This window comes from Balearica regulorum, chromosome 1 (genome assembly GCF_011004875.1).
Source record: "Balearica regulorum gibbericeps isolate bBalReg1 chromosome 1, bBalReg1.pri, whole genome shotgun sequence".
Classification (NCBI taxonomy): Eukaryota; Metazoa; Chordata; class Aves; order Gruiformes; family Gruidae; genus Balearica; species Balearica regulorum.
Window position 1 is genome coordinate 155,554,141 of NC_046184.1, and position 13,822 is coordinate 155,567,962.

At 35.9% G+C, this 13,822-nt stretch overlaps 1 protein-coding gene across 1 annotated transcript in view; it reads left to right on the top strand.

Annotated features, from left to right (window-relative positions):
- Positions 1 to 13,822, top strand: part of NALF1 (NALCN channel auxiliary factor 1) — a 501,614-nt gene that overhangs the window by 344,244 nt on the left and 143,548 nt on the right. The gene's annotated exons all lie outside the window — the stretch shown is intronic.

The following is a 13,822-nucleotide window of genomic DNA, read 5'->3' on the forward strand; positions in this document are numbered from 1 at the left end:
ATATCTAAATTTCTATTGTATCTTACATCATTGAAAAACCATTGAACGCAGAATTTTTCTTCTAGACATGTGCAAACACATGACTGCAAACATATGAAATACAATAACTTACATGCCACTGTGAATATTAATTTATTTTCTTCTACATTCCTACTTTTAATATTGATAATCTACTGATCATCTTAACTGTAATCTTAAAATTCCCTCCTGTTCACAATACTGTAACTACTTTTGCCAATGAATAGAAAAATAAGCCAGATTTCCCCTTCCTCTTTTCATATGCTACAGTGGCTTTGGTCATTTCATACAGCAATATGCAAGGGACTGAGTACCTGTATTTAAAACTTGAAAAATCGAGAATCTAAGATGGGCTAAGCAGTGTGATTGTATGCTGTGTTTCACCTCTGCTTGCTTTCATTATTAAATCACAACTGAATCATAATTAAACAAACGTCTTGCCTATTTATTTTTTTCATATTTGAATATAAAGTTTCTTAGTGCCTTTCTTTGATTTAGGAGCTTAATGGGTTTCCTTTTTTCTTTTTCTTGTTCTGTCTTTTGTTGAGGTACACCGCACACTTTGGGTGGCCATAACTGTTGCTTTGAATGTATGAAGGTATCAAAAGTCAGGTAGTCTTATAATACAGATATTCATGGTGATTGCTTTGAGTATAGTACATCTGATAAAAGATATAAGGAAAGTTCAGAGATCGCAAAAATCACTGAGACAAAAAAAAATTGCCCAGTTGTTAACCACTTCAGCCTGCTTGCTTTTCCTCATTACAAAGACTCTATACAGGTACTTCACTGTTAAACTTTAAATCTTGTGGAGGCAGAGAAGCAAGAGAAAGTACTATAAGAGAAGAAAATGTTACATGTTCAAAAATACCATAAAGGCAATGTATGTAGTAAAATCACACAATATGGTATCCAATGAAAAATCACATGCTAATGACCCTTAAGAAATGACTGCAGAATTTAGGAGATAAATGAAGTTTTCGGAGTGACTTATTTTCACGCCAATGATACTCAACAATTGCAATACAAAGACTTCATAGCTGCTTCACTTAAATGTCATGGTATTAGTGCAGCTCTTTTCAAGACAATTATTTTTCTTGGGTGCTGAAAGAATTTGGTTTTTTTCTGTCTTATGACTTTTGAGTTCTCCCATTACTGCGATATGCCCAAAATTATACTGCTGGGGCAAGCAGATATAGTGTCCTACTGACCTATTCTTAGGTACTGTGAATAGGTGAAATTCCATTCTAAGATAATTCCAGGTCTCGTTAAAAAATATCTACAGAAGAAATCGACAAAGAAAGAGGCATCACAAGGTTTGCTTATGCTAAAAATATGCAAAAAGTTCATGTAAGAGAGAACAAATATTAGATTCCTAAGTATAGTCCTGGTAGGGAGGCAGGGCAGAAGGAGAGAAAAGTCTTTTCAAAGAGAAAATATATATTTGAAATACAGAATATTAACATGTTCCAGACAATTCTCATATTAACACAGGATAGGGGGGTTTTGCTTATATAATAAAAATACATGGTAGGAACTGGAACAGTTACTAGCACTAACCATCTTCATGGGATCCAGGAACAGACTGCAAGATACTTCCACATGTCAGATTTAGACCTGTGTGAGGACTGTTCACTTCTTTTTAGCTTTTTTCATTTGTCCACTGGAACAAACTTCTGTGTACAATTTCATTTTGCATATATCTGCATTTGTCCAGAAGCAATACTTTTTGAGGATTCAAATGCCTGTCTTGTGATTTTTGTACTTATCTCACAACTGAACCAGCTTAAGGAAGCTACATAACTTCTGTAGCAACAAACTGATTTTTTTGCATATTGTCTATTTTCATAACATCTATCATAATGTAGTCTTTGAAGTTCCCATCCTTTCAGTCTCATATCTATCAGAACTTCTTTTTTTTTGGGGTGTTCACTTTGCGTTGACAGAAACTATTGCACAAGAGGGCTGTCAGTCCTTGAAAGCCTAAATTTAAACCCTCCATGGTTATCTTCTGTGTTGGGTGGGCCCTGGCTAGCTGCCAAGAACGCACCCCAGTCACCCAGTCCTATCCACCACAGGATGGGGAAGAAAATATGAAGACCAGTAGTGAAAAAACTCGTGGGTCAAAATAAAGACAGGTAAATCACTCACCGGTTATTGTCACAGGCAAAGCAGACTCAACTTGGGGAATTTAATTTAATATATTGCCAATTAACATAAAGGTTTAAAAACTGATTAAGTTATTCAGAATCAAAGACAATAATTTAAATAATTATGGAAAACACCTCTCCTCCCCATTTCCTAATCTCTACTCCCTTGTTATTGCTGCAGGTTACACTTAGTCCCATCGGTGATGCGCAGGAGCTTGGTGTCAGTGTGTAGCAGTTTCTTCCTGCCACTCCTGTTTCTCACTCTTTTCTTCTGCTGCTCCTTTCTTCATACTCATTTCTTCTGCTCTGATGTGAGTCCTCCACAGCACACACTCCCTTCTGGGAAGTACTTGCTCCAGCATGTCCCCTCCACAGGCTGCAGTCCCTTCAGGTGTGGTACCAGCTCTGCCATGGAGCACCTCCTACTCCTCCAGCCTTGGTCATTCCCTCCCTCCTGGTGTTTTGCCCTTTCTTAAATATGTTTCCCAGAGGGACCACACACTTGGCTGAAGGGCTCAGCTGTGTCCCATCATGGGTCCGTTGGAGCCGTCTGGAGCTGGCTGTATCTGGCACGGGGCAGCCCCTGGCCTCTTCTCACAGGGACCACCCCTGCAGTCCCACCACTCTCAAAAACTACAGCTAATACATCTTGCTATAGAATCCCATTCAGGAAAAAAACAAACCTGTTAAAAACATGCATTCGATTCCATCTAACTCTTCAGCAAGAGAGAGTTGCTAAAGAACAAGAGGTTTTTGTTTCTTTCTGTTGTTGTTTGGGTTTTTGTTTGTTTGGGGTTTTGTTTGTTTGAGTTTTTGTTTGTTTGTTTTAAATGTTTAAGCTGTATCATACATATGAAGAGCCAGACTTGTTTAAGGAGCTAATAGAAAATAACAGCTAACGGATTGAAATCAGAGGCTAAATAATGGAACAATGATGAAAAATGTTCTTGTTCCCAGTTAAACAAAATTTAATCATTCAGCTTTAGATATTTTTTCTTAATCAGATAATGCTATGTGTGCTCTAAAATGCTGGGGATACCTTTATTCCATTTAGTCCAGAAATTCATATTATTCTAGCTCAACCAAGTACAGTATAAGTCTCTACAACATCTCTTTCTTTGCTGAATAACAGTGCCTCTGTGTCAGTTCATATGATACTTAATAGAATAGTTTTACTCTGTCTCAGTGATCTCCAACAGGGTGCATACAAGTGAAAAAAATCATTTGCCTGTTTTTTTTTCCTCCCTTTTCCCACCCCTTTTTCCTTTTTTTTTTTTTTTTTACTTTTTTTTGTCAGTTGTGATACAATTAAGAAATGTGTCACAAACTTTATATTCAACCTTGTCTAAAGATGCAATGTTGGTTAACGTTCTTTTCAGACATTGTGTTTGTTCACTAAATCTTGAGTCCAAAGGTAATAAAACTAGTCATAGTTTTCTTGGCTATAATCATATTTTACTTAGAAATTAGGACCAGTTACCATTGGAATGTTATGTAAATCCAGATGTTGATTTCATGTTGAGTTCTAAATTCCCATGTATGTGTTGGCCCTTTTCAGAGTTGTTTTTTGTTTGCAAAGGAAAGCTATGCTGCTTACACTGCAGCTGACAAAAATGGCCAGTTTCACCTCCATGCAAATAAAGTAGTCTTTAAAACAAGTGTAAAGCAAATGCCCACTCTTGCTGTTTAATAATCTTTTACTTGTTTTTCAGATAGGTTGCATGTAGTTATATACTACAGTCTCTTCAATTAAAACCCCATTTTGAACATGTAACAGTATTTTAATATGCTCATAGGATGTTCAAATTCTTATCGAAAATCAAGGATTACTTTTTTAATTGCTTTTGAAATGTTTACCCAGTGCAGCTCCAAAACTACTTATCTGAAAGAAGTGGATATTAAGCTCCTGTCCTATAAGCTGGAAGATAAGCTTATTTTATATTTGCTTATAAGGGATTTATGCAGTTAGTGTTTACTAAAGTTTATGAAAACAAAGTATCTCTCCACAAAAACAGGGCATTGTATCTTCAATTTTGAACACAGAAAATTGCCACGTTGTGCAAAATGCAGTCTGAGTAGGAAGTTTTTCTATTCATTAATTTTTTTCAAAAATTAAAAAATGCCATGAGTTTCATGAGGTAACTTGTGACTCAATCTTTCTGTCACTGTACCTAAGAAAAAGCTATAATTGGGTTTTAGGTAGGAAGATTGCGTAGGAATTGCAAGAGGACTGTAGCTTTAACTGCACAGTAAAACCATACACTGGTTTTAATGGAAGGCTTAGGAGTCCTCCATCCCAGTGGGCAACAGTTGCATCAATAGCAAGAGCGGATGCAGCTAGTATGTGAACGGCAGTTAATCCCAGTGTCCAGATCCCAGATCTAGATTAAGGTCTTTCTGAGGGGGAGTTACTGTCTTAGAGAACAGCAGATTGACATCTTGCTCCAGAACCAAGATGTGTCACTGATTTTCTGGCTTGAAACCTAAGGAAAACCAGGGTTTTCTGGAGGGAAGTAGCCGAGGATGTCATCGATAAGGTATAGCCATTCTGATGTGGTCATGTTTTATATATACTTTGAATGCAAATTCAAATGGTACAAAATCTAAGTGCATAAAGGTTTACCTAGATGAGGATGGCTACTGCACTCACACCTGTTTTGGAAAAGTGCCTTCCTTGTAAAATTTCTGTAAGTTTTTTCTTCTAAAAGAATATATGTTATGTCATTTATGATCACACATAAAAAGAAGAAAGAGAAACCAATCTAATACTGTTTATTTTCTTTCTAAAGTTGTAAAAATAGAAGTTTTCAAAGATTTCATAAATTAATATATACTTAGCTTTGTTGTGAGTTGAGCCACTGGAAACTAGAATGAATGGCAAAGGGCAAGATCCACAAATGGATTTGGGTACTACATTCTGCTTTAATCTCTTTTCTTTTATGGAAAAAAAAAATAATATTCAGCTAGGGAAGCATTAAATACCTTGCATACTGAAGACATTGGTCCCAGTCCCTGTTCTGAATGATGTTCAAATAAACTGTAGTATAAGACTGTGAAAGAGTCCCTAAACCTTGAATATGTCGAGTCAGAGATCTGGGTTGAAATGCCTAGATGTAACTACCTACTGCAAATATCAGAGAAGGGCAACTTTGAAACAGGATTTTCCCACATAAGGAATGAGTTCTCTGAGTTCTGAATTACTGCACAGAAAGCAGCCAAGACATCCTCTTTTCCCTCATTTCAGGGTGGGTTTATCGATTTGCATGCCTGAACACAAAGGATATATTCCATAGCTGTGAATCTTGATTTGAGGTAGACATTTTCTTCCAGATGGTTATTAAATTCTCCCTGACAGGGAAAGTGTTAGTCATACTCATTTCCAGTACTCATTGTTGAGTTCACTCACAGCTTGCTGGCTTCTGTAAATTTCATTTTTAGTGCTTGACCTTTCTTAAAGCATCATTAAGATTGCATGGATTCCTGACTTTGAAACTGTAGATTTCATTAGGTTAGTCTGGTAAAACTAGTGACTCCAATGTCTCCTGGAGACTGAGATTTGTTTGGATGCTAAATGGAAGACACCAGATTCAGAGATTCTCAAGATGATGACAGAATGGAAGAAATTAAACAGAAAAGTATAAATTTCAGCATCGACCCAGTGCCTCCTAAATTCAGTGGGATTATAAAACAGATATGTAGTTATAGAAGAGGTGATCAGTTTTGTAGAAATATCTTGTCTGCACCAAAGAGGGAGTTCTGTAAGCTCAGAAAACTTAGCCACGTGAAAGCTTATTGTTTCACTTACAGGATGCACATAGGACTGTGGATGTTCCACTTGAGGCTTCCAGCACATTTCATTGACCTACAATGATCTGCTGGCTGCAAAATCTTTTGTGTTCTAGTAGCATTTTCTATGTAAGTTTTCCCTTTAAAGGCAAACAGTGAAATAATAGGATATGGACATATCTTTTCATTCTTTGCCATGCTTCCTTCCCACAAATCTTGATTCCTTACTGCACTAGAAATATTTTAGACTCACTTATGAGGGTTACTGAAACACCTTTAATTTTAGACTCCAGTGATGAACATTATTAAGGAATTGTTTCAAAAATGGTCTATGTATTTTTTATCAGAAAGGCAGACTAGAGTAATGATTTCCCACCCACCGCCCCCCCCCCAGAATACAAGTACTTGCATAAAGAGTATATCTGCCTGCTTCAAAGGCAATGGTTTACTAGACAGAATGATGATTTTTTTCTTTTTTTTTTTTTTTTCTGTGGGAGCAATTATTGCCAATACTATAATATATAATACTATATCAAATCATTCCCACTTGGATGCTAGTGCAAATTACATATTCACACATTGCATGTTGGAAAATGTTGTGAATTATCTCTGCCCTCTGTTTTCTCTTTCTGCTCCTATTTTATTCCCCAAAGCCAACAGAAAAGACCTGAACTGCCTGCTTTATATCAAGAATGAGAAAACTTGTAATTCATACAGTGCAGTAAGAAGTGCCATTCATCATTAATGTGATGAAGATAAATGTTGCTGGCCACAAAAAGGAACTTTATGAAGATGACTGTGGCTTGCAGAAAAAAGGAATATTCATTTATCTTGACTGAATATAATAGCCTGAGGATTCAGGAAGAAATAGGACATTGGTTACATTCCTTTAAAAATATCTTTAAGTCAGTTTTCAACTGATACTGTTAGCATCCTTTTGGATCTATGAAAGCCTTTTAAGAAAAGGAAATCCGTAGTCAGTGCCTTCTTACATTCTGCTGGCTGGGTAGTTTCCCTGGAAGAGCATTAAAGGTCAGAAAATTGTAAACAGTTAAACACTACTTCTTGGAAATAGGGATATAAAAATTTTAAGAAGTTGGGTGCATGACGCTATATTTTGAAAAGCATGCCATAAATTAAATGCATATATTTTTTACACTTAGTCTACGATACATGACATTGCCAGTTCACAGATTTTTGGGCATCTGTGTCAGCCGAGTCATTTGTTAGTTCAGGAGAATTAAAGGAACACATGGTATTTTCGGAATCTCTGTGAAATCCATCAAATAGGAGGTCTGAAAGAAGGTTTAGATTTCCAAGTGTGTTTTAACAGGTAGCTCCCTTTTTAATTACCCAAATACCTTTAAGTTTCTGACCAAATGTGATTTGTGTGGTAGTTCATCTCATCTGAAAGGCATTTGCCCACTTAGAACAATGGCTTGCCGATACACAGGGAGGCAAGATGCATCAGCAGTTTCTTTCTGATGTGGTCTGGTCTTTGATTACCACCAAACTCAAAGAAAGTAGTTGAGTTCGATTCAGATTAAGTAATGGGCTGTCAACATGAATTTGAATGCTCTAATCTGCACATGAGAAGTTCTGGACAGCATGTTCACCTCCTGACACAATTACAGAGGGTTGAAACGAACATAATATGACTGTATAGACTAATGGCAAGGAATGGGAAGTCAACTTGAATAAAAAACTCTAGTGAAGACAGACTTTAGCTCTCCCAGTCTTTGCAAATTAGTATTTTGATATCTGCTCTTCATTTTCTTTGGCACTGTAAAAATATATGTGTTCTTAAAGCAGCTCTTTCACTAAGCTAAAGGTCATTTGGTGTGGGCTGAGCTGGACTGGGTTAATTAAATGCAGTTTCTTTCACTGCCATTAAATTGCCATGCCAATGACTAAACAGTTAAATTACTCACTAAGATATTTTCGGAGATATTTATCATTTATTTTCTGTAAATTAAAATTACGGACTTGGGCCTGGAAAGTTAATTACTGTATTTGTTTTTCTCATTTTCTACTAATTATTATGGGCACCTCTTTCAGAACTGACAGAATCAGAGCTTCTTTTTATACTTTTACAATGATTAGTTTGAAGCAAAACTTGGCAAGTTGGGTCATGACTGTTCCTAAATCATTTTCACAGTCAATTGTACAGTATGTTCAGTTGTTGAAAGAAAGGATGTTATTTCCAGCTTTGTAATATAATTTAAATATAGTTAGCTAATTTCTGTTTATTGCGAACTTTATCTCCCTCCAGAGACAGAAAATAGGCATGGGCACATTTGTTTTCTCAAATCTATTATGGAATTCTAAAAGATTGTGATATCTCATTAAAACTAACCTGAAGTAGTTAAAGGTTTAATTTTGCAACATTTAGCAGAGAGTAATATACCTCACTTTTAAACAAAACTCACTATCATTTCTGCATATACAGCACTTCAATAAAGCTAGCTAGTCTGGAAGTAATGCTTGATTCCAAGAGAAAATAGCTAGAAAATAGATTTTAAAATATATTCAAGGCTTGTAAAACTTGTAATAAAATCATAAATGTTCTAGAGATGTTTTGAAAAGCATATAATGAAAACTCCCCAGCCTGAATGCTTGCATTTTTTACAAGGAGTTGTTCAAGGTAATAAATATTGGGATATAGAAGGATACTTAATTTAATTAAGGTGGATATCAGCCTCCTGTGAGGCACGCAGGAACTTTAAAAGTAAGTTGCAAATATAAAAAGTAGTTTAAATAGTTCACACACTCTACCTAGCACGTCTATTATTTTTTTTTCCTTAGGTTCTTCACACTATGTATTTCTAACATATTTCTGCAAACTGCTAAACAATTGCTAGCCCACAATACTGATCTGAGGTAATATTTTCAAAGTCAGGGTAAAGGGTATCTTTTTTATGGTTTTATATGTTTTACCTAGTAGAACTCTTTCATCCCTCATTTGAAAGTCATAGGAACCTTACAAGTTCCTGATAGTCTCTTTTGGGGGGTATAAAATAATATATTGCTAATTGATTAGGTCATGCAAAGGATAATTATTAAAATAAATGTCTTGATTGGCAGCTACTCACAATACTAAACTTAGTCTGCAGATGCAAAAATGAGCTGTGCACGCACAGGCCTGGTATGGCTTGTTTTGCTTGTTTTAAGTCTTCTTTCATATGACATTACTAATCCCAATGCTAAATATTGCCAAAGCAATTAGCCTCTTAATTGAACTATTAGCTCTATTTGGATGATGAAGGGTTTTTTTCTGAATAAAAATTAAACCTTTTAATAAAAATTAACTTAAAATTATGACAATAAATTATTTTATTTAACAGAAGGCATTCTGCGTGGAAAATACTTATTCTTAAGAAAAACACAGAACATTCTGTTACAAATCATTTGAAAAGTAGCTTTAATGGTGAACTTTCAACCATTCTTCTCAGCTGTGATTATTCATGCTTACAGCACATTAAACAAAGCAAACCATACAGCCCATGTGGGCCTGAAGCTGTAGGTTCTGTGGGGTGTATACCTATATATCTTCATATGCATCATCACTTTTAGCAAAATGGTGGTGCAATGTTTAATGCTGCTCCTTATCAAGACTAAGGACATATATGCAAGAAACCCCTAATTCAGAGTACAGAAACATTATTTATACTATATAATAAAAGAAGGAAAGGGAATTCCCAGTAATCTATTCCATTTCATTCTAAACCAGTCCCTTCTGTGCACTACTAGTAAAATAAAACAATATATAAAAGATCTGTGCAGGTTTGAAGGGCAATTTAAGGTCAGTCAAACTGCCCTCCTCCTAAGACACTGCATTATTTTTGTTAATAAAATATTCAGAGTCTTTTTATAATGGTAAAACAATGATTTTTTTTATTCTTATATAAAATTCTCAATATCATTAGCATTAAAAATGCATAAATAACACATGTTAGACCACCTTCAGGCTCAGAAAGGTCTGTTATAGTTACTTTTAAAATACTTGTTTTTCCCTGGACTATTTTATAAATTGTGTATTTTTTAGTGAAAGAAGAAGAAGATTCCCCTTTTCCTATACAGTCTGAAAATAATTAGTTGAGAAAAAACTGCCTTTTCTCTTTTGAACAATTCCCAAATCCATTTATTTCCTCCTGTGTTCCCTGCAGCAGAACTGCCATGTGCCGGATACCCTGAAAGAAACAAATGAGAAAGTACAGATGTGCTGGACCTCTTTGTTTCTCAAGCCTTCCTGGTAATGACTGATAATATACGTAGCGGTGGTCTGCAAAAGACTCCGAACCCTCTCTGCTCTGCTCTGTGGCTTCTCACCAGGGCTGGCTTAACCTGCTGCTGGGGAGTGTGGTGGCCAGGACAGGCTCCTCGCTCAGGCGTGCCGCAGCCTCCAAATCTGCCAGGATCTCATCACAAAACTGGTCTGAATTTTGCTAGGGGAACGGCAAAATTCAGCAGAGGCTCTTTGTGTGAGAATGCAGAAGAGCTGTCAGTGGGGGTTTAAAAAACAAAGCAAAACATGTTGGTTTCTGAATGCATGACGGATATTGTGTGTCCCCTTAGTATGTGTTCCTAAGGACTTTCAAGAAGGCAGGTATATCTTTACATATCTAACAGTTTTTAAAATCTTGACTAGATTAATATATTCATGTCTATGTTCATTAGCTTTCATTTACAGAACATCGTTATGATGCCAGAACAACTTATACATCTCATACAATCCATACCATGTTTTGCAGGCATAGCTTGACAACTGTTGCCATACTAACTGTGTTAACAGCTGTGCCATCATTTCTCCTCTTATATTAAAAATGCAGCAATGTGGTTTACATTGCAAAATACTGCCTACGCTAGTGACCTGATACTCCTTTACATCCCTTATTTCAGACTGCGTGTTAAAACAGAGGAAATGGGGGACTCCACACCTTCTGGGATCAACCATGTCTTTACTGGGGGCATTTCCCTTTCTTTAAGGAAATAATAACTAAATTAGGAGTTACAACTTCAAGTGGAGCCATAGCACTTGTGAAAGGGATTGAAAGATTGACAAAAATTAATTTAAATGGATATTTTTGCTAATTTGGAGGAATAAGATTAAGAGAGGTAAAAAGCTGCAAAAGGTGGAGTTTTAGGTAGTCTGAAGGCCAACTTTGGTGAGCAATTGCCTGTGTAAACAATATCAATATCTAAACGTCTCTGCGTTATTCATACCAATGTTTGTCTATACTTGCACACTGCTTTTCACTTCATCTTGGTGGATAAAAGTATTGATAGCACTTGAAATGGCTATAACAACAGAAATAACATGTCCCGTTTTCAGGCTCATCTTCAAAAACAACACAGGAAACATATTCAGGCAAAGTAGACCTAGTTAGGTCATGCCTGGTTATACTGGGATAGCTAAAATGAGGAAAAAACTGTCTTATATGTTTTTGAAGGACTTCAGATGTAGCAGGTTATTAGTTTCAATTTTGGTTTATGTTTATAGGAACTTTTGACCCCAAGTCTGAGCTGTGGGTACTATCCTAGGGAAAAACGAATGTTTGGATGTTATGCCTTATCTTCAGGCTGTTTAATCACTGTTGCGATATATACTACCCTGTCTATGAAGCAATTCACAGAAGTCCAAATCCTCAGTGTCACAAGACATTGTGGGACCTAGTGAGTAGTACAATCTCCTTGCACTTCTTCATATGGTGGACAATTGCTATTGTCTAGGATGGCCTACTGAGAAAAGAGATATCAATACAGCGTTGGGCTTTGCACCAAGATAGTGAGTTTCAGGAAAAAAATGCTCTGCCCTAGCTCTACTGTCATTGAATCCTTTCCTCATAGAGGAAAGAGACTAATGGGGCTGCCCTGGAGTTTAGGAGTCCCCCTGTAACCCCTGTGGATTAAGTTGGAAAGCATTGTGTTAACTGTTCAGCTTTCAATTCCCAGCCAGCTCTGCTGGCAGTTTTCAAACCTGGTATGAAGGTCGAATTGGCACTACAACGCGTGGCATAGGAAACAATTTCACTATTGTTGGTATTGTGAGGACCAGGTTACTGCGGATTTACCAGACTTTAGAATGGTTGTTATAGCAGATGCATTTTCCCATTTTGTTTATCTTTTTGTGGATATTTAGTTACTAATGGATTTTTGAAGGCAGGAGGTCTATTATGTTTTCTGGGTTTGTTTTGTTTTGTTTTGTTTTAATTAGACAATTGCCAAACTCAGAGGATTAAGCAGGACAGCAAGAAACAGGCCTATATTTCAGACTTCTTCCTATTTGAAGTAGTTTCTATTTGAAACTTCTAATAATTTTGTGGACCCAGAGAAAACATCCATGCATTGTAGCTGGTTTTACTGTTGTGTTGTGGGGTTTTTTTATTTTATTTTTGAGATTATTGAATAATTCTTTGACTAACTGGTCCTCAATCATGAAAAAGAGTCTCTTTTAAATAAGAGCATTGTAGTTTGTGTTAACCTCAGAAAACTTAAAATGCTTTACTGAACTCTGTAAGACACTATATATATAGCCAATTTTACTTCTAGAGATAAATTTGGTAAAAAAGGGAAGTAAACTGCACTTTTTACCTCCAAATCCTATTGGATTATCTGCTTACGATGTGAAAACAGAGGCAATGTTAATGACAAGGCTATACCAGTTAGAGCTGCACGTCTTACAAACAACAACATTAACAACAATGCTGGACTTTGTATGGAATCGATTTTCTCTTTTTCTTCCTCATCTGTTTAATTTATAACAACCTTTAGGAACTCTTCAAGCTGGAAAAGGAGCCGTTTCAACTAGTTTTGAAATGGGAGATAGCAACATGCAGTTTTCCCTTGTGAATAACTATGGAGCAAACATGAAAGTTATTTTTACTCTTGCAAACAGAGAGAGGGGATGAAACAAAAAATAGTACCTATTTCTGATTTTGTTTGGTTAGGGAAGATTTAAGAAAATGGAATAAAAAGGTTTTGGAAGTTAGAGAGGAAAGTAGATACCTAATTTTTAATTTTAAAAGACTTCTAATTGGTTAATTTACTTTTAGATCATTATTTTTTTCCACTGAGAGTAAGATAATATATTTGTTATAATTTCCTACTTGCTAGAATTGGTTTATTGTCTCTACTTGTTTCCTAGTATTCCTTAGCATTTCTATCATCAGGGACATTTCCATGCATGAACTGTGAGGTCACCCTTATAAATTTCAGGGATACTAAACATTTGATTTTTTTCAGGTAAAATTATTTTTAAAAGTCAACAGATATATTCACAAATATAAAACTACATTTGGATGATATATTTGCTGAAAACTGTGTGACTCAGGGGAGCATAAAACACTAGTTTGGACTATCTCCACAATTACTACAGGCGCAAATTGATTGCTAGTGAATTATTCTTAATGATTAGGTAAACTGAGAACTCCTACTAGCCTGGTTATGAGCTTGTAGATGTTTTCTCACTGTGAGCTATCACAAACTGTGTGGCCACTGCATATTTTTTTATCCCTTGAATTAAATTTTCATTTTAGCATCAAATGAAAATGCACAAAATTAAAACTGAGATTCAGAAGACCCATGCAGATCCTCCAATATCAATTCTGTGCCATGGTTTATCTTTACACAAATTAGCTCCAGCAACCTCTGCAGAACAGCACTGGTCTTAATTGGTAGACTATTTTAATGAAATGTGAACATTTAAAATAAGATTTTGAGGGTCATAGAGAGTTGAACTGAAGCATTTATATTCACATCTTCTGGGTCTTACCTTGCATTTCTATGATCTCTAAACTTCTAAAGTTCTCTGAAATAAACAGTGAGTTTGTGTCACAGAAATGAACGGCCAAGGTGACAATTATAGGACA